General features: G+C 42.5%; 1 long non-coding RNA gene across 1 annotated transcript; it reads left to right on the top strand.

Moving 5' to 3' along the window:
• Window positions 1-235: 235 nt before the first annotated feature.
• On the top strand, window positions 236-23483 carry LOC110342543. Its single transcript, XR_002384638.2, has 3 exons — window positions 236-531; window positions 658-812; window positions 18834-23483. It is a non-coding gene; the product is annotated as an uncharacterized LOC110342543 (long non-coding RNA).
• The last annotated feature ends 100 nt before the right edge of the window (window positions 23484-23583 follow it).

Below are 23583 nucleotides of genomic sequence, written 5' to 3'. Positions count from 1 at the left end.
AGGGTTCAGCTAGGGAGCTCCATCTCATCCACCTACAGAGCTCCACTTCCACTAACTCCCTATGCTTCAGCATTCCTCCACTAGTCGCTGTGACTGTGGGCATGCTCAGCTCTGAGTCCCTAAAGGCCAGGATAAAGCTCCTGGTGCGCTTGTCCTTATGGACGCCAGAGGGCAGCAGCGGCCAATAGGCCGCTATGAAAAATTTATGTGCTCAGAGTCATGAGAGCAGAGAACCTTCCCAGAGCCATCTCTTGAGAAGAGAACTCTGCCTGGGCTGAGCCAGGCACGTCAGAGGTCAGTCGATGACGCACTTCAAGTCTCTCCAAAGGGACTTCTGGGATAACTGTCATCCTTGCCGAGTAACGGACATTGGCAACCGCAGCAGATCCCAGCCAGGGCACAGGCAGGTTGGGAGGCAATGGACGCTGGCTTGGCGCGATCCCTGAGTGGGTCTCAACAGTGGTGTGCAGTTCTAGCATGATCCTGTGTCCATCCCAAGGCTCTAGAGGAAGCCGCTTGGAAATTTCCAAGGTAGTTAAAGTCAGGTCTTGGGGCCAGGGCTTGACTCTTTTTGCTCCTCTCTCTTCCTTCCTCTCCTCGCTCCCACCTATTCCCTCCAGTCCCTCCAGGCACTAATGCTTTTGCCTTCTGGTCCAGACAGTGTACAGTCTCAGGCTCTCCGAGGAGACTTGCTGCTGACCGCCCACAGAATTTGCCCTTTGAAAGCAAGCACGGAAGAGCCAGAGAATGTCCACCAGGAGCAGATTCAAAACCACAAGAGATCAAAGCCAAGCATCAAAATGAAGGCAAAGGTGAGGATGGGAGCAGCTGCCTTGCTCCTTTGTGTGTCTGCTTGTTTTGTGCTTCAGTGTGGAACTTGGCGTCTGCATTCGCTGGAGATGACCAGGGGAAGCCTGGGCTACTGAATGAGAGGGCAGGGGCAGTGGGCAGTGGGGAGTGGGCGGTGGGCAGTGGGCAGGGGCATGGGCAGGGGCAGGGGCAGGGGCAGGAGCAGGGGCAGGAGCAGGGGCAGGGGCAAGGGCTGGGGGCAATGGCAGGGAGGGCAATGCAGGCGTTCATGTCTCAAACATTGACACAATTGGCTGGGAATGAAGTGACTTTCTCTTAGTCTCTTCACTGTACATGCCCAGTTCTTAGGTTTTGGGATTTAGTGACCCTTCCCTACTCTGTGTGCTGGGTCATGTGTCAACTTGACACACACAGTAAAGTTATATGAAAAAAGGAAACCTCAGTGGAGAAGAGTCCTCCCTAAGATCCAAATGTAAGGCATTTTCTTAATTAGTGATGGATGGGGGAGAACCCAGCCCACTGTGTGTGATTCCATCCCTGGACTGGTTCCTGGATTCTACAAGAGAACAGTCAGTAAGCAGCACCTTTCCATGGCCTCTATATCTGCTTCTGTCTCCATGTTCAAATCCTGTTTTGAGTTCCTGCCCTTGACTGTCTTCCATAGTGAGCAGCAACATGAAAGTGTGAGTCAAATTTCTTCCACAACTTGTTGTCACATCATGGTGTTTCATGTCAGCAGTATAAACCCTAACTGAGACAGCCTATGAGGAACCAGGATTGCTCTGTTCATGTGCAAACATTGGAGTTGGTTATTTTAATTCAGTGAGGCCAATCCCTGACAAGATGTACTCTCATCTTTCCTCTGTGCAAAACCTAGAAAGAGAAATACAGTTCACAGTGCATGAAGTCAGCAGTCCTGAGAAGCAGATACCTTATGAAGGATCAGCTGGGACACCAGTTCTGGGCTCCCTGAGCAGTGTGCATTAGTATGCTTGCAGAGTTCTGGCCAGTATTTAGATTTGTGATTTTGGAATAACCTACTCCTTAAGTTCAAGCTAGCTACTTGATCTGTTGTAGAGACAGCCCCTTCATTTGATGAAGGAAAAACCTGGCTTCCTTGGAATCGTTACTTCTTTTCCCAATGAATAAAGTCATCTGAGTAAGATCCAGCATGGTTGGGAAGAGGAACAGATGCTTCTGAACCATTTCCATTATAGCTGATTTTTTTCACCCTCCTACTTAGAGCCCATCAGACTGCGGATAGTGTTCTTTCTTGCTACATCTCATTTTCTTGATAACAATTGCATTTACCTCAGAATTCCTGTGACAATAATATGCTGTGACAGAATACTCAAGACCTCAGATTTTTATCTCTTTGGCTGCCTGAAAAGATTTTGAGAACAAAACTATCTGATGCTTTGGTCTTTCTCTGGCTATGATATATAAATTCATATGTGAGGCCTTAACTGTATTTAGATCCATGATTTAAGTTGTATGGGGCTCTTGTTTGTCTCTGGGGTCTGTTTGCTCTTATCTATTTGGAAACAATAAGAGAAGTGTTTTATGTGGTGACACTAGTGATACATATTGATATACATATCACACATTTATTGTTCAGAATGGACAGCTGTTCTCTGCAGTGTCTCCTAGGAAGTAACCCCAGACTAAGCCCCACTTTTCTCTCCATGGGACATGTACAGGAAGGACCTGGAAAAATCTTTTTTTCCTTGGCCAATCTTCCACCTGAGATACACGAAGTACATTTCAGAACCATATGGAATGTAAGAGAACACCAATTTAAGATGATATGACTCCATGTCATGCCATGGGTTTAAGAGGGTAGTTAAAAATTGTTGTGTTGCTAACATGCTAATGGAATCTGCTTTACTGCTCCAATATAACCTGGGATGGAAAAGGAAAACTGTAAATTAAGAGATAAAAGTTTGCAATTGGTAGGGACATCAAACATTTCTTTCACCAACCCAGTCATTTTTATGATGTAGTGTGGCCTCATGACAGATGTATAATTGTATAATTAGCTATGCAATCCTGGAGACTAGATCAGGGTCCATCTTTGTTGGTGAGTGATGGTGTTTACAGGTTCCTCACAAAGTAGATGAGGGCAGAATACTCACCCACTGATAGTTTACTGAATGCAGGACTCACACTTGAACAAGAAAGAATAAAACCTCAGGTCATTGAACTATCTCTGCATGGTTTTTATTTTTCATCCTTGTCAAGATCATTTAAGGGACCCCAGTGCTCACAGAACAACATCAAATGGTGGCCTTTAATAATAACCAGAGTCACATTGTGAATGTGCACACAAACATTGCTTGATATTTTTGTGAAAATAATTGCAGGCACTGCAATGAGCCCATTTTCCTGACTAACTTCCCTGACTACAGATGTATTGAGGAAAAGTTCTTAGATGGTGATGTGCAGATCAAGTCATGAGAGACAGTGACATATCGATGAACTTCCAGGCTGCCAAACCCCAGCTCCAACCATCTGCACTGCTTTGCTCCCTCCTGGGTTGCTTAGGAGGAGTCACATTGCTTCATCCTGGATGCTGGATTCAGAGGTGACTTTGTCAGACCCTTGTTCTTTTGTCTTTTGACCTTTTTCCTACCCTCCTCCTCTTCCCTCTCCTTTTCCTCCTCCTGTTGGTTGTCTTGGAGACAGGCAGGCCTGGAACTTTCTATATCTCTGGATTATTTTGACATCTGATCCTCCTACCGTCACATCCCGTGTACTGAGATTACAGGTTGCAGCATCATGTGTGACTTCATACCTATCTATTCTTATTTTGTTCAAGCTACACAGTTTATAAATAAACCAGTAGCATTTCTTGTCTGTTAGTTTTGAAGGATAATTATGTGACTCAGAGTTACTCTCTAATTTATTGAGAACCTATATGTGAGATTTTGTTGACAACTCATGGGTAGGGATGGGGCACAGTGTTAATCACAGGCTTTGGTGTTATCTGTCCTTGCAGTACCTACAATTGCCAGAAGAGGTCGTTGGTTGGAAGTTGGGAAATTTGAGTTCCAGATGGGGTCACGTGGGTGCAGAGAAACTAACTCAGGTCCTCTGTAAGAAAAAGGAGTACTCTTAACCACTGGCCCAACTCTCTACTCCCCTAAGGTTTTCACATGGTAGACTTTATTCTGGGTCATTATTTTTTCATTCACATGCAAGTTATTAACTTGAAATGTGATTCTTCTGAGATTCAGGGGGTAATGTTTGCTTGTCACTTTGATTTAGATTTTCTTATTTCCCTTTAATGATGCAACATGAACAGTAAAACCGTGGACCACTCCCCAAGTTCACCTGGGGTTAAAGCTTTCTTATGAGATCAATAAATCCATACTTCCCCCCTCAATATATGTTTCTATTTAAATTAGAAACATGCATGTTTCACATGTCAATCCCAGTTCCCTCTCCCACCCCTCCTCCCTTGTCCCTCTACCAGCCCTCCCAGCCCCCCACCCAATCCCCACACCATTCCCTAGGGAGAGTGAGGTCTCCAGAGTCTGTCATTTCATCCAGGGCAGGACCTAGGCCCTTCCCATTGTGTCCAGGCTGAGAGAGCATCCCTCCATGTGGAATGGGCTCCCAGTGTTTATTCATACGCCATGGTAAACACTGATCTACTACCTAAGGCCCCAGAGATTGCTGAGGCCTCCTCACTGACACTACATTCATGGAGTCTGGATCAGTCCCCTGTTGGACTCTCAGCCATCAGTCTGAGGTTCAAGAGCTCCCTCTTGCTGGTCAGCTGTCTTTGTGGGTTTCACCAGCACGGTCTTGATCCCTTTGCTCATCACTCCTCCCTCTTTGTCACTGGGTTCTAGGAGTTCAGTTCAGTGTTTAGCTGTGGGCATCTGCCTCTGCTTCCATCAGTCACTGGATGAAGGTTCTAGGATGGCATATAAGGTAGACATCAACCTTACCATCAGGGAGGGGATATTAAGGTAGTCTCTCCGCTATTGCTTAGTTTGCCAGTTGGTGTCATCCTTGTAGATCTCCAGAATTCTCACTAGTGTCAGCTCTCTCCTCAAACCTATAATGACTCTATTACGATATCTCTCATCGTGCTCTCCTGTATTCTTAGCCCGACTCAACCTTCCTGCTACCCCATGCCTTCTTCTCCCCTCCTCTTCTCCCCCTCTCTTTTTGATGGTTCTCTCTCTCCTACCCCTACGTTCCCAGTCTGCTCAGGAAATCTTGCCTCATTCCACTTCTCTGGGGTATCATGCATATCTCTTGGGAACCTCCCTGTTTACCAGACTCACTGGCACTGGGATTGTTGGCTGACACTTCACTGATCCATGTCTAAAGTCCATATATGAGTGAGTACATACCATGTTTGTCTTTTTGTCATTGGGTTACCTCACTCAGTGTGGTTTCTTCTAGTGCCATCCATTTACTTGCAAATTTCAAGATTCCATTTTTTTTCTGCTGAGTAGTACTCCATTGTGTAAATGTACCACATTTTCTCTATCCACTCTTCAGCTGAGGGGCATCTAGATTGCTTCCAGGTTCTGGTTATTACAAATAATGCTGCTATGAACGTAGTGGAATAGACATCCTTGTTGTATGAATGGGCATCATTTGTATATATGCCTAAGAGAGGAATTGCTGGGTCTTGTGGTTGACTGGTTCCCATTTTCCTGAGGAATCTCCATACTGATTTCCAAAGTGGGTGTACGAGCTGGCACTCCCACCAGCAGTGGAGGAGTGTTCCCCACTCTCCACATCCTCTCCAGCATAAATTGTCTTCGATGTTTTTGATTTTAGCCATTCTGACAGGAGTAAGATGGTATCTCAGAGTTGTTTTGATTTGCATTTCCCTGATGGCTAAGGATGTTGAGCACTTTCTCAAGTGCCTCTCAGCCATTTTAGACTCCTCTATTGAAAATTATCTATTTAGTTCTGCAGCCCTGCATCCTTTGGTGTTTTGGAGACTCGCTTCTTCAGTTCTTTGTAAATTTTGGAGATCAGCCAGATGTGGGGTTAGTGAATATCTTTTCCCATTCTGTGGACTGCCGTTTTGTTGACTGTGTCCTTTGCCTTACAGAAGCTTCTTCCTGTCAGCAGGCCCCATTTGTTAATTGTCGATCTCAGTGTCTGTGCTACTGGTGTTATGTTCAGGAAGCGGTCTCCTGTACCAACTCGTTGTAGAGTATCTCCCACTTTCTCTTCTAAGAGTTTCAGTGTGGTTGAATTTATGTTGAGGTCTTTGATCCATTTGGACTTAAGTTTTGTGCAAGGCGATAGACATAGATCTATCTGCAGTCTTCTACATGCCAATACCCAGTTATGCCAGCACCATTTGTTGAAGATGCTTTCTTTTTTTCCATTGTATAATTTTAGCTTCTTTGTCAAAAATCAAATGTTCATAGGTGTTTGGGTTAAAATAAGGGTTTTCAATTCAGTTCCATTGGTCTACCTGTCTATTTTTGTGCCAACACCAAGCTGTTTTCAGGACTACAGCTCTATAATAGAGCTTGAAGTCAGGTATGATGATGCCTCCTGAAGTTCCTTTATTGTATAGGGTTGTTTTGGCTATCCTGGGTCTTTTATTTTTCTATATAAAGTTGAGAATTGTTCTTTCAAGGTCTGTGAAGAATTGTGCCAGAATTTTGATAGGGATTGCATTGAATCTGTAGATTGCTTTTGTCAAGATTGCTATTTTTATTATGTTGATCTTACCAATCCAAGAGCATGGGAGATCTTTCCATTTTCTGGCATCCTCTCTGATTTCTTTCTTTAGAGACTCAAAGTTCTTGATATACAGGTCTTTAACTTTTTTGGTTAACATTATCCCTAGATATTTGATGCTGTTTATGGCTACTGTAAAGGGTGATGTTTCTCTGATTTCTTTCTCAGCCACTTTATCATCTGTATATAATAGGGCCACTGATGTTTTTGAGTTAACCTTGTATCCTGCCACTTTGCTGAAGGTGTTTATCAGCTCTAGGAGTTCCCTTGCAGAGTTTTTTTTGGGTCATTTATGTAAACTATCATATCATCTGCAAATAGTGAAAGCTTGACTTCTTCTTTTCCTATTTGTATCCCCTTGATCTCCTTTTGTTGTCTTATTGCTCTAGCTAGAACTTCAAGTACAATATTGAAGAAATATTGAGCGAGTGGACAGCCTTGTCCTGATCTTAGAGGAATTGCATTGAGTTTCTCTCCATTTAGTTTAATGTTAGATGTTGGTTTACTGTATATTGATTTTATTATGTTCAGGTATGTTCCTGTTATCCCTGATCTCTCTAGGACCTTTATCATGAAGGGGTGCTGGATTTTGTCAAAGGCTTTTTCAGCATCTAGTGAGATGATCATGTGGTTTTTCTTTTTCAGTTTGTTTATATAGTAGATTACATTGATAGATTTTCTAATGTTGAACCATCCCTGCATTCCTAGGATGAAGCCTACTTGATCATGGTGGATGATTTTTTCTGATGTGTTCTTGAATTCGATTTGCTAGTATTTTATTGAGTAGTTTTGCATCAATGTTCATGAGGGAAATTGGTCTATAGTTCTCTTTCTTAGTTGTGTCTTTGTGTGGCTTGGGTACCAAGGTAATTGTAGCCTCGTACAAAGATTTTGGCAGTGTGCCTCCCGCTTCTATTGTGTGGAATACTTTGAGGAGTATTGGAATTAGCTCTTATTTGAATTTCTGGTAGAATTTTGCACTGAAGCCTTCTGGGCCTGGGCTTTTTTTGGTTGGGAGACTTTTTATGACTGCTTCTATTTCATTAAGGATTATAGGTCTGTTTAGATTGTTTATCTGCTCTTGATTTAGTTTTGGCAAGTGATATCTATCCAGGAAATTGTCCATTTCCTTTAAATTTTCGATTTTGTTGAGTACAGATTTTCAAAGTATGCCCTGATGATTCTCTGGATTTCCTCAATGTCTGTTGTTATGTCCCCCTTTTCATTTCTGATTTTGTTAATTAGCATGCTCTCTCTCTGTATTTTGGTTAGTTTGGACAGAGGTTTGTCTATTTTGTTGGTTTTCTCAAAGAACCAACTCTTTGTTTCATTGATTCTTCTCAATGTTTTCCTGGTTTCTACTTTACTGATTTCAGCCCTCAACGTGATTATTTCCTGGCGTATGCTCCTCCTGGGTGACTTTAAGTCGTCACTGAGGAGGCAGAGGCAGACAAATTCTGTGAGTTTGAGGCCAGCCTGTTCTACTCTACCAAGTATTTTCAAGGATAGTCGTGATACATAGAAAGACCCTGTATCAAAAACATGAACAAAGTCTCTCCCCAAAACCAAGAAAAAAATCCTCAAACCTAAATGACAGTAGCAGTAGTGATAGTAATAATAACAAAATCAGATCTAAAACATGGATATTTATATTATCATTACCATTTTCAATGTAATTTACCTTGTTGTTTTGAACATTCACACTCTAGTTTGGGATGGCTTAAAACTCACTTAGTATCCCAGGCTGATCTTGGATTCCCAACAATCTTCCTCCTTCATCCTCTTCAGGGCTGATGAAAGGTGTTGTGCATGCCACAATAGAAGTGTGTTTCTTGCTCATCTAACTGTGTATGTGTGTTGTGGGATATTTGATTACAATGTGTGAAGACGTATAGGTTTCCCTCACCCATCTGTGGCACTTTCTCGTTGGTTTAATGCAGAGCTAAATGACCAGTAGTAGGCAGGTGAAGATAGACATGACTTCCAGGGAGAGGAGAACACTGGGAAAGAATATGAGAGACAGAGTTTATCCAGCAAGAGGTAGAAGGAGTTAGATACACAGTATGGAGCTAAGCGGCAGAACATAGATTAATATAAACAGGTGTTTTGGTCAGAAGAACTAGTTGGTATCAAGCCTATTCTAAGGAAAGTTTATATTATTAATAAAGAGTCTCCATGTCATTATTTGGGAGCTGGCCTTGCAAAGAATGTTCAGTTACATAGGTGTGTAATTGAGACAGCAAGGATCTCTTTGCTAAATTAAACTGTTCAGTCTTTGTAGTGCTCCCAGAGCCTAGAGGAGTGAATGTGGCTGTCTGTCTGAAAGAGTCTTCATTAAGTTTGTCTTCTAGCCTGTGACAAGGGAAAAGTACATAGTATGTTTTGAACTCTTAAGTGCTCACGGAACATAGAAATTACACTGAAATGACCCCTATGAAACTGATGAGTCACAAGACACTGCTTGCTGCAAACAAAGGAGGCTGGGAAATATAGTCACTCCTCATAGCTATACACGCTTATAGCTAGGTGTAGCCCAGTGACCCCTAAGCAGAGATCAAGTGTGTTACTGGAAGTTGCTGTGAAGACACATTTTTAAGAAGCAATCTGCTGAGTGAAATGGCATTTTGTTTTAATTTGTAATTCTGATTGCTAATTGGAGAAAAAATTTTCAATATTCATGGGCTATTTGTTTTTGTAGCTAAAGAACTCCCTCATGTCTTTCCTCAGATTGTATGGACTTGTTGATTGAGGTGTGCTAGTAGGGGTGGGTTTTGATATTCTAAACACCCATGCCAGGTCTAGTCTCTCTCTCTCCCACTCTCTCTTACCCTGTCATGCTGGATCCCATGTGAGTTCTCATTTACTATCCCAGTGCAATGCCTGCCTGTATTTTGTCTACTTGCCTGCCTGCCTACCCATCTGCTTGCCAGCCATTCACCATATTCCCAAGGATAAAACTGATCCTCTGAAGCTGCAAACATATGCCCAAATAAATGCTTCCTTTATAAGTTTCCTTAGTCATGACCATTTTTAAAATTATTTTTTTATTTAGGTTAGAAACAATCTTGTTTCACATGTCAATCCCAGCTCCCTCTCCCTCCCCACCAGGTCCTCCAGCCCCCCACCCAATCTCCACTCTGATCCCAAAGGAGGGTGAGGCATTTCATGGTGTATCTCCAGTAACTGTCATTTCATCGAGGGCAGGGCCTAGGCCCTCCCTCAAGAGTCCCAGCTGAGAGAGCCTCCCATATTGTGGGATGGGCACTCAAAGTCTATTGGTACGCCAGGGATGAATACTACCCAAGGCCCCATATATTACCTAGGCCTCCTCTCTGACACTTACATTCATAGGGTCTGGGTAAGTCACATGTTTTCCACACAGCCATCAATTTGGAATCCAAGAGCTCCCCTTGTTCAGGTGAACTGTTTCTGTGGATTAAACCAGCCCACTCTTAACTCCTTTGTTCATAACTTCTCTTTCTGACACTGGATTCCAGGAGTTCAGTTCAGTGTTTGTCTGTGAGTATCTGCCTCTGCTTTCATCAGTTGCTGGATGAAGGTACTGTTTCCTAGACTCTCTGGCAGTGGGATTATATGAATGCTAGCATATAATCCCACTGCCAGAGAGATTCCTGTCTAAAATCCATAAATGAGTGAGTACATACCATGTTTGTCTTTTTGTGACTTGGTTACCTCACTCAGTATGGTTTCTTCTAGTGCCATCCATTTGCCTTCAAATTTCAAGATCCATTGTTTTTTTTTTCTGCTGAATAGTACTCCATTGTGTAAATGTACCACATTTTCTCTATCTACTCTTTAGCTGAGGGGCATCTAGATTGCTTCCAGGTTCTGGTTATTACAAATAATGCTGCTATGAACATAGTGAAATAGACATCCTTGTTGTATGAATGTGCATCATTTGGGTATATGCCTAAGAGTGGAATTGCTGGGTCTTGTGGATGACTGATTCCCATTTTCCTGAGGAATCTCCATATTGATTTCCAAAGTGGCTATCCAAGTCAGCATTCCCACCAGCAGTGTAGGAGTGTTTCCCTTTCTCCACATCAGCTCCAGCATAAACTGTTGTTGGAGTTTTTGATTTTAACCATTTTGACATAGTTGTTTTGATTTACATTTCCCTGATGGCTAAGGATGTTGAGCACTTTCTCAAGTGTCTCTCAGCCATGTTAGTCTCCTCTATTGAGAATTCTCTATTTAGTTCTGTACCCATTTTTTTTATTGGATCCTTTGGTGTTTCAGAGACTTGCTTCTTCAGTTCTTTGTAAATTTTGGAGATCAGCCCTCTGTCAGATGTGGAGTTAGTGAATACCTTTTCCCAATCTGTGGGTTGCCTTTTTGTCTTGCTGACTGTGTCCTTTGCCTTACATAAGCTTCTCAGTTTCAGGAGGTCCCATTTATTAATTGCGATCTTAGTGTGTGTGCTACTGGAGTTATGTTCAGGAAGTGGTCTCCTGTACCAATTCGTTCAAGGGTGCCTCCAACTTTCTCTTCTAACAGGTTCAGTGTGGCTAGATTTATGTTGAGTTCTTTAATCCATTTGGACTTAAGTTTTGTGCATGGTGATAGACATGGATCTATCCACATTCTTTTACATGCCAGCATCCAGTTATGCCAGCACCATTTGTTGAAGATGCTTTCTTTTTGCCATTATATATTTTTAGCTTCTTTGATGTTCATACATGTATGGGTTAATATCAGGGTGTTCAATTTGATTCTATTGGTCTACCTGTCTATTTTTGTGCCAATACCAAGATGTTTTCAGGACTATAGCTCTATAATAGAGCTTGAAGTCTGCAGTGGTGATGCCTCCAGATGTTGCTTTATTGAATAAGGTTGTTTTGGCTATCCTGGGTCTTTTGTTTTTCCATACCAAGTTGATTATTCTTCTTTCAAGGTATGTGAAGAATTGTGCAGGGATTTTTAATGGGGATTGTGTTAAATCTGTATATTGCTTTCGGTAAGATCGCCATTTTTACTACATTTATCCTACGTATCCAAGAGCATGGGAGATCTTTCTACCTTCTGGTGTCTTCTTTAATTTCTTTCTTTAAAGACTCAAAGTTCTTGTGATACAGGTCTTTCACTTGTTTGGTTAGTGTTACCCCAAGGTATTTTATGCTGTTTGTGGCTATTGTAAAAAGAGACGTTTCTCTGATTTCTTTCTCAGTCCTTTTATCATCTGTAGTAGGGCTACTGATTTTATTGAGTTGATCGTGTAGCCTGCCACTTGGCTGAAAGTATTAATCAGCTGCAGGAGTTCCCTGGTGGAGTTTTTTGGGTCACTTATGTAAACTATCATATCATCTGCAAATAGTCAAAGTTTGACCTCTTCTTTTCCAATTTGTATCCCCTTGATCTCCTATTGTTGTCATATTGCTCGAGCTAGAACTTCAAGTACAATATTGAAGAGGTATGGAGAGAGTGGACAGCCTTGTCTTGTTCCTGATCTTAGATGAATTGCTTTGAGTTTCTGTCCATTTAGTTTGATGTTGGCTGTTGGTTTGCTGTATATAGCTTTTATTATGTTGAGGTAAGTTCCTGTTATCCCAGATCTCTCCAAGACCTTTATCATGAAGGGGTGTTGGATTTGGTCAAAGGCTTTTTCAGTATCCAGTGAGATGATCATGTGATTTTTGTTTCTCAGCTCGTTTATATGGTGGATTAAATTGATGGATTTTCATATGTTGAATCATCCCTGCATGCCTGGGATGAAGCCTACTTGATAATGGTAGATGAGTTTTCTGATGTGTTCTTGGATCCAGTTTTCCAGTATTTTATTGAGTATTTTTGCATCAATGTTCATGAGGGATATTGGTCTGAAATTCTCTTTCTTAGTTGTGTCTTTGTGTGGCTTGGATATCAAGGTTATTGAAACCTCATAGAAAGAGTTTGGCAAAAGACCCTTTAGCATCCACCCATCTATTGGGTGGAATACTTTGAGAAGAATTGATATAAGCTGTTCTTTGTATTTCTGGTAGAATTCTGCACTGAGGCCATATGGCCCTGGGCTTTTTTTGGTTGGGAGACTTTTGATGACTGCTTCTATTTCCTTAGAGGTTATAGGTCTATTTAAATTGCTTATCTGTTCTTGATTTAATTTTGGCAAGTGATATCTATACAGAAAATTGTCTATTTCCTTTAGATTTTCAAATTGTTTGAAGTACAGGTTTTCAAAGTATGACCCTGGATTTCCTCAGTGTCCATTGTTATGTCCCCCTTTTAATTTCTGATTTTGTTAATTTGCATGTCCCCACACTCTGTTGTTTGGGAATTTTGGATAAAGGTTTGTCTATCTTGTTAATTTTCTCAAAGAACCATCTCTTCGTCACATTGATTTTTTTGTATTGTTTTCCTAGTCACTGCTTTATTGATTTCAGCCCTCAATTTGATTATTTCCTGGCATCTACTCCTCATTTGTGAATTTGCTTCTTTGTGTTCTAGAGCTTTCAGCTGTGTTGTTAATTCTCTAGTGTAACTATCCTCCAGTTTCTTCATGTGGACACTTAGTGCTATAAACTTCCCTCGTAGCACTGCTTTCAAAGTGTCCCATAAGTTTGGTTATGTTGTGTCTTTATTCTCATTGAATTCTAAGACGTCCTTAATTTCTTATTTTATTTCTTCTTTGACCCAAGAATGGTCAATTGTGCTTTATTCAACTTCCATGATTTTGTAGGGTTTCTGCAATTTGTGTTGTTGAATTCTAATTTTAACATGTGGTGTTCTGATAAGGTGCTTGGAGTTATTCCAATTTTTTTGTACCTGTTGAGATTTGATATGTTGCCAAGTATGTGGTCTATTTTTGAGAAGGTTCCATGTGGTGCTGAGAAGAAGGTATATTCCTTTTTTTTTTTACAAAAATACAACCAATTTTATTTAAAAAAATAACCAGTAAAAAATGTATGAATTATTTTGTACAATTCTATGCATGTGATGGTATTTCTTTTTTTGGGGGAAGGCTCAAGGCAGGGTTTCTCTGTGGCTTTGGAGGTTGTCCTGGAACTAGCTCTTGTAGACCAGGGTGGTCTCAAACTCAAAGAGATTTGCCTGCCTCTGCCTCCCAAGTGTTGGGATTAGAGGCTGTGCCACCAAATGGAAACTGTACACAAATTTCTAATAAATTTGGAATTTTAGTAACTACTTATAATCTGTTTCCTCTTTTTTATCATTTTTTATTTTAATTTTAAATAGCTTGTTTTACATGTCAATCCCAGTTCCCTCTCCCTCCCCTCTTCCCGCACTCCCCTTCCCCCCTCCCTCCCACCCTATTGCCAAATCCTTCCACATAGGGGATATCTAGAGTCTGTCATTTTACTCTTGGTAGGGTCAAGGCACTCCCCTAAGAGTCCAGGCTGAGAGAGCATCTCTCTTTGTGCTATAGGCACATGAAGACAGTTTGTATACCAGGGATAGACACTGATCCACAGCTCAGGGCCCCATAGGTTGCCCAGGCCTTCTCACTGACACTCACATTTGGGGGGTCCAGATCACTCCCATGCTGGCCTCCCCACTGTCGGTCTGGGGTCCAAGAGCACTCTGCTGTTCAGATCAGCTGTCTCTGCTGGTTTTGCCAGCCCATTCTTTGCCAATTTGCTCATCACTCCTCTCTCTCTGTCACTGGGTTCCTTGGGTTCAGTTCAGTGATTAGTTGTGTGTTTGCCTCTGCTTCCATCAGTCACAGGATGAAGGCTCCCGGATGGTTATAGACATCAAGTTCATTATCAGGAATGGGCATTCGAGGTGGGTGGAATGTTCTATAGATGTCTGTTAATCCCAACTGGGTCATAACTTCTATTAGTTCCTTTGCTTCTTTGTTAAGTTTCTGTCTGGTATTCCTGTCTAGATGTGAGAATGGGGTGTTGAAGTCTCCCACTATAAGTGTGTGGGGCTTTATATGTGATTTGAGTTTTAGTAATGTTTCTTTTATGAATGTGGGTGCCTTTGTATGTGGGGCATATATGTTCAAATTTCAAACTTCATCTTGGTGGATTTCTCCTGTGGTGAGTATGAAGTGCCCTCCTTCATCTCTTTTTATTGATTTTACTTTGAAATCTAATTTGTTAGATATTAGGATTGCTACCCCACTTGTTTCTTGGGTCCATTTGATTGGAAATTCTTTTCCCAACCCTTAACTCTGAGGTAATGTCTGTCTTTGAGGCTGACGTGTGTTTCTTGTATGCAGCAAAAGGATGGGTTCTGTCTTTGAATCCATTCTGTTAGCCTGTGCCACTTTATGGGCAAGTTAAGAACATTAATATTGAGGGATATTAATGACCATTGATTGCTCATTCTTGTTTGTTTTGGAATAATTGATGGTGGTGGAATTATATGTGGATTTCCACCTCTTCTCTTTTGGCTGTTGGTAAGGTGGGATTATCTGTTTCCTCTGTTTTTCTGGTTGTAGTTAACTCCCTTGGGTGGGGTTTTCCTTCGAGAACTTTCTGTAGGTCTGGGTTAGTGGATACATATTGTTTAAATCTCTCTCTCTCTCTCTCTGTCTCTCTCTCTCTCACACACACACACACACACACACACACACACTGAGCACATGGACTCCGTGCTCAACTGTCTGCTAGGATCTAGAAAATCTATTTAGGTATGCACTCCAGTCACAAAGTGTTGCCCCAGCATAGAGTTTGTAGCACTCTACAGAGGGAAGAAGCATGCCAATACCTGTGATGTCAGCACTCAGGCAGCAGGGGCAGAAGGAGATGCGCCATTAGATACATAGAATCAGAAATAAAAAATAAAAATACCTTGACAGGGGCTGGAGAAATGGCTCAGCCATTAAAAGCTAGGCTTACAACCAAAAATATAAGAGGATCTTGGTTCAATTCCCACATGGCAGCTCACAACTATCTGTCACTCATTTATAACAGGTCTCAGGGATTCTACTAGGCTTGTGGGATTGACAGTGAGACCCAGGTATCAGCTGGTGGATGGCCTGACACTGGTGGGACTCTAAGCATATGTCACCACACCTGTTTGATAAAGGAGGATGAAGTCGAGCCTCATGCTTGCCTACAAAGCAGTGTACAGACACCATTCTAGAGCTTCATTTGCTTTTTCCTTCTTCCTTCCTTCCTTCCTTCCTCCCTTCCTTCCTTCCTTCTTCCTTCCTTTCTCCTTTCCTTTCTTTCTCTCTACATTTCTTTCTTTCTTACTTTTATTTTTTGGTTTTGTTTTTTCAAGAAGGGTTTCTTTGTGCAATAGCTCTCACTATCTTGGAATTCCCTTTGGAGACAAGGCTGACCTTGAACTCACAGAGATCCATCTGCCTCTGCTCCCTGCGTGTGCTTCCTTTGCTTTGGTTCTCATATTTCCCCAGGTGCTCTGAGGTCTTTGTGTGTCTGAATTTCCTGACACAGTTCTGTGCTGGTGGCCTTCTAAGCTCCTTCCTGTGCTACTCATGTCAACGCCATCAAGAAGCATTGGGCATCCCTGTGGCCATGCTGCAGACTTCACATGTCTGTGGGCTTCTCACTCAGCTATCAACAGGACACAGGTGCCCTGACCAAGGAGCGGCTCCAAGTGTCAGTGCAAAACCTCAGTGTGGGACAACTGCAAGACGTTCACACCACAGTGAAGAGCGCACAGGATAAAAATTCTGACAGAGACTTTCCTTGTGCTGCAACATTTCAATTCACTTGGGACTGGACACCCTGAATTTCTTTTTTTTTAGTACAAAACATGGGTAAGCATGAAAATCAAGTGAACATTTAATAAAATAAAGGAATTTCCAGTAAGTCCTGGAAATCACCTTCCAACTATGAGAGTATAACACCTCTCCAGGTTCATATGTACTTCTGATATGTCAACATCTAGCAGAAATAACCCATAGGGTCCACAGTACTGAATCTCTATGTGAAAGGTTCCCATATAAAGCTAAGAGCTGCCATTCTGTGGCACTCACCCAGAGGCATCTGAGAAGAGTTCACCCTGCTGCTCTTCAGGGATTCCAGCCACACTCTGGTTTTCAGCAGACTCTCCTGAGGAGACATAAAGTAAACTGAACCCACAGTTATGCAGGAGCCTGTCACTTGATTGCTGGTGGACGCAGTCACAGTTATTACAGGTTGAGAAACAGATCCCACACGTGAGAACAATCATTTATGAAAGATGAAACCTTCATCCATGTTTTGTTCTATTCCCTTTTCTTCATGCCTCTCACATTTTCGGTGTGTGTGTGTGTGTGTGTGTGTGTGTTCATCCATGTGTTCTGGAGCACTTAAAGTGTATGTGTTCACTTGTGTGTGATAGGAGTGGTCTCATGTGTCATAGTTACCTTCTTTCCTGAGACACTCTCCATGAAGCTGGAGGTTGTCAATAAGCCTAGAGCATCTGTACAACATGAAAACAGGAATTCTTCATTCCTTCTCCATAATGGGGGAGTATATGCCCACACTGACATGCAAGCCTTTGATGTGGTAGCTGTTCCTGAGCTCACATACTCAGGTTCTAAGACCAAGTAATTGGTGCATTGAGTTATTCCTGCCAGTAGGAGGGCAGTTGGAGGATAAATTGTCATCTCATGATATCTCTCAGGAGCCTAATGTAGTCAACAGAACAATGGGTCATAGACCCTGTTTGGTGATCAGTCTCCTGTTGCAACTACCGTGAGAGTTTCCTCTTCCACACACCTGGTTAATATTTGGTGTTAGTTAGAATAAGAATGGCCCCCATAGATGAACATGTTTGGATACTTATCCCCAGTAGGTGAAAATGTTTGGGAAGGAAGAGGAGATATGGTCTTGTTAGAGGAGGTGTCAGTAGAGGGTATCAGAACATTAGGGATTCAAAAGGCAAACTCATTCAAAGGCATCTGTGCGTGCGTGTGTGTGTGTGTGTGTGTGTGTGTGTGTGTGTGCGTGTGTGTGTGTGTGTGTGTGTGCACGCGTGCGCGTGTGTGTGTGTGTGTGTGTGTGTGATGTTTAAGAATCAGAGACAGGGGGGCTGGAGAGATGGCTCAGCGGTTAAGAGCACTGACTGTTCTTCCAGAGGTCCTGAGTTCAATTCCTGGCAACCACATGGTGGCTCACAACCACCTTGAATGAGATCTGGTGCCCTCTGCTGGCATGCAGGCAGAAGGCTGTATACACAATAAATAAATAAAATATTTTAAAAAAAGAATCAGAGACAGGCTATTAGCTCCAGTTCCAATGATATCCCGACGTGCCTGTTGCTAGAATCCATCAAGATGGTCATGTTCTGTCATCCTACAACTGTGGACCCCTAAGAGCCATGGTTTCTCTCCTAAGTTGTCTTGGTCACAGTGCTTTGTCATGGCAGTAGATTAGAAACAGAGTAGGAGTGGGAGAATTCAGTAAGTGAATGCCAGAACAGGAAGTCTTTTGTGCCTACCTGCACCAAGTTCCATTCTCACACTTGCCATTTATTTACATTATGATTCATAATGTTGCAAAATTATTTATGAAGTAGCAACAAAAATAATTGTATGGTTGGGGGTCCCCTCAACATGAGGAATTATATTAAAAGGCAGCAGCATTAGGAAGGTTGAGAACCACCGATATAAATGATCCCCTCAGAGAAGACTCTGGATTCCCTGTCTCTGGACAGTCCCCGCTGACTCAGAGAGATCTGACCACAACCTGATTGGTGACCATGAGGACTCTGCAGACACCTCACTAAGCAAGAATGCACACTACATTACTGACTGACATTTGTATCTCCCTGAAAATGAGTGTTTGCCACTAATCTAGACCCTGAATGTGGGCACTGGACACAAAATAGTCCAAGGATGCTGGTCTTGTCTGGAGTGATGTTCCACAGGCATCTCAGGTTCTGCATACCATTTCAGAGTAGACAGAAAAGTCCAGTAATTTTAGCCAATTGTAGGCAAATAATCACTCACTGGGATAAAAATATTATACCAGTTTCTGGACTTTAGGGACAACAAGAGAGCAACAAGGGGGCCTGGTAGAAGGAAGTTGTGAAGAAAAGGACACGGATGCTAGTTACCTGATCAGGCAAAGATTGGTTAGAGCAGAAAGAGAGAGGTCCTGAGAAAGGTTTGGCTTGACCTCCCTGGGATGGCGTGCTCTTCTGGTCTTGGGAACTCATGTCTTACCCCCACAACTCTTGTCCTCAGGGAGTTTAATCTTGCCCCTGCCCGTCTGAGGTCCTGGCCTTTACCGTACATGCTCATTCCTTCTTCCCAGCTGCCTGACTAGAAATGGAAGTTCCTATGGTCAGACTCTCCTCCCCTTCACCCAGTTTCATGAGCTGGCTCACTCTGTTACTTTCTTCTCTCTTGGCAGGTCCCTCACGCTCCTCTCCTCATCTCTGTTCTTCATTCTGGACATTCTTACCTCCTGGGCTCACACAGTATGTGGACATCTTTATATCCGGTCATTGATAAGCATCAAGATTATTGGAGGAGTTGTGAAGACCTCAAGTCATGTGGAGCACGAAGTTGTCTAACATGGATGCAGAAACAGGACGGCTGCCTCTTTAAAACACAGTGGCTGACTTCTCTGTCCAGCCATATTGCTGGGACAACTATGAGCATAAGTTGTAGGAGCCAACAGCTCCCACTGCAGGGCAAGGAGGGAGAAAGCTTGTGTCTAGGGTGCTGGATATGTCTGATGGGGAACACCATAATTGGGATACACAGTTCTATCAGGTGGGGCCTGGCTCCCTCCTGTGACTGGTAGACCACACCAGGCCAAACTGAGTCCCAAGGTTTAGGAACCATGGGTCCAGGCCTGCTCTTCAGACCTCAAAAGAGACACAAGCAAAGGACTCTGTTAGTGACTGTGACATTGACAGGACTTAACACAGAGTCATCCTGCTGTCCCATAGCTCTCCACGAGACTCCTCTCACCCAACAAGTTCCCAGTAATGAAGTCCAACTCCCTCCTCCTTCCCTCCACTGCCTCTGGTTGCATCCTTTTCTTGTCTGCTTCAGGCTCAACTTCCCCAGGATCCACATATAGGGGAACAGTAAGAAAGCTTCTTCTAGGGCCACAGATATCTTAGAGTTCCTGTTCTATACATGAGTGCAGCATAACAACGGCAAATGCCTTGCAATTCAAAGATGAAATACACAAGGGAAGGTCACTGGCCATGCCTACTCGGTTTCCTTGGGACTCCATTTCTCATGCCTTGCTGTCCCTTATCTGGGGTCCATATCTTCTATCTGTGGTACAAATAGGCGGCAGCATAAACTGGAAAACAGGTGCCTAATCTGTTTCCTCACCCCTTTCCAGCCCTTTCTGTGCTTCTTCTTGGAACCTGTGGTTTCCTCCTGGGTCTTGTCCTTGCTAGAGACCGGTGGTCACTCTTCAACTGTTATTTTGTTGGTTTTCATATATAGTGTTCTCATTCCAAGGATGGTCCAGGATGTTGATAGTCTCATGTGTTCTCTCAGTGCACTGTAGATCAATTTCCTTCAGGTCTTAGATGTGCTGATGCTAGTGGTGATCTCAGCATCATGCTGCTTTTCTGGTATCCCTGTGCTGGCTTTATCTTCAAGGAACCACTGATCTTTGAGGGATGAGAGACTGAGCATAATGGTGCTGTGCTGCCCATTTCCTCACTCTCAGCCTCCTCAGCATCATGCTGGGATTCTGGCATCCCTGTGCCGCTGGTGTCTTCCAGGAACCACAGCCCATTGAGTGATATGACACTGAGCATGTTGTCACTGCCCGGCTACTCACTCTCAGCCTCCTCAGCATCATACTGGGATTCTGGCATCCCTTGTGCCGCTGGTGTCTTCCAGGAACCACAGCCCATTGAGTGATATGACACTGAGCATGTTGTCACTGCCCGGCTACTCACTCTCAGCCTCCTCAGCATCATGGGGAGCTGAGGTCTAAGAAGGGGTGTCCTCCAGCCAGGAGAGGTAGTCCTCTGATGTGTCACTACCACCAGGTGAGGTAGTACTCTCCTTGTCCTCTGAGGTTTTATTGGTGATGTAGGTGGACACAGGAGAAAACTGTGGGGGCAGAATTCCAAGGCCAGCTGATATCTGGCAGCTTGTATACAAATGGAGAGCTGGACCTAGAGGAGCTCTTGCTTTTTCTCACTTCATTCACTTCTTGCCCTTTGTTGTCTTCAGATGTCATGAATGTGGGCAAGGCGGGTTCACTCCCTGCTCTCCTTAGGGTGGGAGGGAGGATGGGAGGACCTGCAGAATGACTCTTCAGAACCGGCCATGTTTCACCAAGGATGCTACTATCCCTTTTTCTCCAGTTGAACATATTGTTTTTTTTTGCAAGGCATCATTAAGCCTATTTGTTCCTTGACCTTTCTAGGGTTTCTTCAGCCATGGGGCCTAAGCAGCACATAGTATCTACAATGGTGGAGATGGACAGCCTGGAACCAGTTTCTCTCGATGGTGCTAGTAAATCTCCATCACAGAGATCCATGTGTGGAAATTCTTTCTCCATGTTCACCACGGTGATAGATGGGGGATTGGACCACCATAACATGCTAGAAATAAAAAGACAGAAGCAGGTCTAAGAGATAAATTTATGACTTTTAATTTTTACTTCAGGAAAATCATAGCTACCTCAACATGCTAAAGATAGTCTTGGGGTCAGAGGTTAAAAAATAAGTGCCAATCCAAACCCTAAAGAAGGGGCAGGGAGAGAAGGAGGAGTAGAAAGAAGGAATAAAGAAATGAAGAAAAGAAGAAAGGAATAAATGAAGGAAAATGAGGGAATAAGGAGACATAATGAAAGAAAAAATGTTTAAAAGTTCTGGCTGGATAAGCATATGAAATCCCAACAGTTAAGTCCACTTACTATCTTATCATCACTAGTGAATGAGAGTGAAGAGATTGAGTTGGCTAACAGGAACTTTGGGGATTACCTGAGGGTCCCACTGTGGAAATGGATCTGGGCGTCATCTAGGTGAAACCCTCAAGCAAAAAGAGATGTGTTTTATATGGTGACATTAGTTAGACATATTGATTTAAATAACACATTAGCTGTTCAGAATGGACAGCTGTTCTCTGCAGCATCTCCTAGGAAGAGAACGCCAGCCTAAGCCCCACTTTTCTCTTCATGAGACATGTACAGGAAGGACCAGGAAAATCTGTTTTTCCTTGGGCACTCTGCTACCTAATATAACAAGTCACATTACAGTACCATTGGAATGTAAGGGAACACCAATTTAAATTGATATGTCTCCATATCATGTGATGAGATTAAGGGGGTACTTAAAAATTGCTCTTATTCCTAGCATGGTCTTGGGATGTGTTTTATTGTTCCCACATAACCATAAAAGGAAAAGGACAACTGTTTCCATTAGGAGATATAAGTTTACAGTTGGTAGGGACTTTTTTAAACCTCTCAGTTAGTTATATGGTGTAGGTATGCCTCATGACAGACATATGATTCTATAATCAACTATAACATCCTCGAGACTAGAACCAGGGTTCATTTCCTGTGATGAGTGATGGTGTTTTCAGGTTACTGACAAAGTAGATGGAAGCAGAATACTCAATCACTGAAAATTTATTCAATGAAGAATCTGCTGTTGATTAAAAAAAAGAATTAAAACACTCAAGTTATGAAACCATCTGTAACTGGGTTTTCTCCCTCCTTTTCAAGATCATTTTAAATGACTGCAGTGTGCAGAGAGCAACTTCACAATGTAGGCTTTAGTAGTAAGAGAAGCAGCATTGTGAATGTGCACACATGCTATACTTTTTGTTTTGCTGAAAATAATTGCAGTCAACACATTGAGTCCATTTGGCAGATGTAACTTTCTTGACTAAAGTACATTGAGGAAGAGGTCTGGAGATGGTTTGGAGCAAAGCATGACTTCTGAGAGACAGTGACATTAGGGGAAATTAGAGACTGGAATCCCACGCTCCAACGATCTCTATTGGTTTGTTCCCTCCTGGGTTGACCAGGAGGAGACACACTGCTTCAGCCTCATGCTTGTTTCAGAGCTGGTTTATCAGAGCTTGGTGCTTTTCACTTTTTTCCTTTTCCTGCTGTTATCATCCTCCTCCTCCTTTCTTCCCCTCCCTGCTTTTCTTGTAGACATGCTGGCTGGAACTCTCTGTGTTCACATTGACTTTCAGCTCCTGATCCTGTTACCTTCATCTCCCAAGTACTGAGATTACAGCTGTGCAGTATCATGTGTGACTTTATACCTACATCATCTTATTTTGTTAATGTTACTACTTGTTAAATTAAAAAAAAAAGATAAATTGTGTTTCTTGTGTGTTGCTTTTGACAGATGATTACGTGAACAGACCTTGTTATTTCTGGATCCAGAGATACTTTCTAAAGTATTGATGGCCTACTTTGTGTCATTTTGTTGACATCTCATTTGGAGGTGTGCAATGCAGTGTTATGTCTCTGCCCTTGCTACTAATGACGCTTGTTGCACTGAAGATTCAATTTCTTCATTTATAGTACTACCTTGTCTTTGTGAGGCTACTATGGGATAATTTGTTGCAAACATTAGCACAGGTGTGGAACAGAGTAAATGCTCTATAAATGTTAGTAATTTTTATTGGATAATTATTTCATTTGTGCCATTGACTTCCTGTTATGTGCAGATTTAGATGTGCCTTTTGAAATGTAGATACCAGAGTGGATTTTATACAGGGTGGATGATGAATCAGCCACAGAAAGTACATGGACCTTAGAATAGAATGTGTTTCCAGGTGGAGTTAGAAATAGAAAAGCTACAGGCATGAAGGTCAGATTCCAAACTACTTTTAAATATCTATCTATCTATCTATCTATCTATCTATCTATCTATCTATCTATCTTTGTGAGTATATGCGTTCTGGCATTGAGTTTATGAGTACCACAAGCGTGCAGGTGCCAGCGAGACCAGAAGAGGCAGTCAGATAACCAGGAACTGTAGTCAAGGCCATCCAGGGTAGATTCTGAGAACTGATTCTGAACCTGTGCAAGAGAAATAAACACTATTTTTTAAAAGAAAATGTAGACTTTTTATTTTCTATTATGTTTACTGATATTTTGTCTGCATGTCTGTCTGTGCACCACATTCTTGGTGTGCCTGTTCTTACATAAGATG

The sequence above is a fragment of the Mesocricetus auratus genome, unplaced genomic scaffold (genome assembly GCF_017639785.1).
Source record: "Mesocricetus auratus isolate SY011 unplaced genomic scaffold, BCM_Maur_2.0 Super-Scaffold_100714, whole genome shotgun sequence".
In the NCBI taxonomy this organism is placed as follows: domain Eukaryota; kingdom Metazoa; phylum Chordata; class Mammalia; order Rodentia; family Cricetidae; genus Mesocricetus; species Mesocricetus auratus.
Note: the sequence above shows the minus strand (reverse complement) of the source record. Positions and strands in the feature narration are given on the sequence as shown.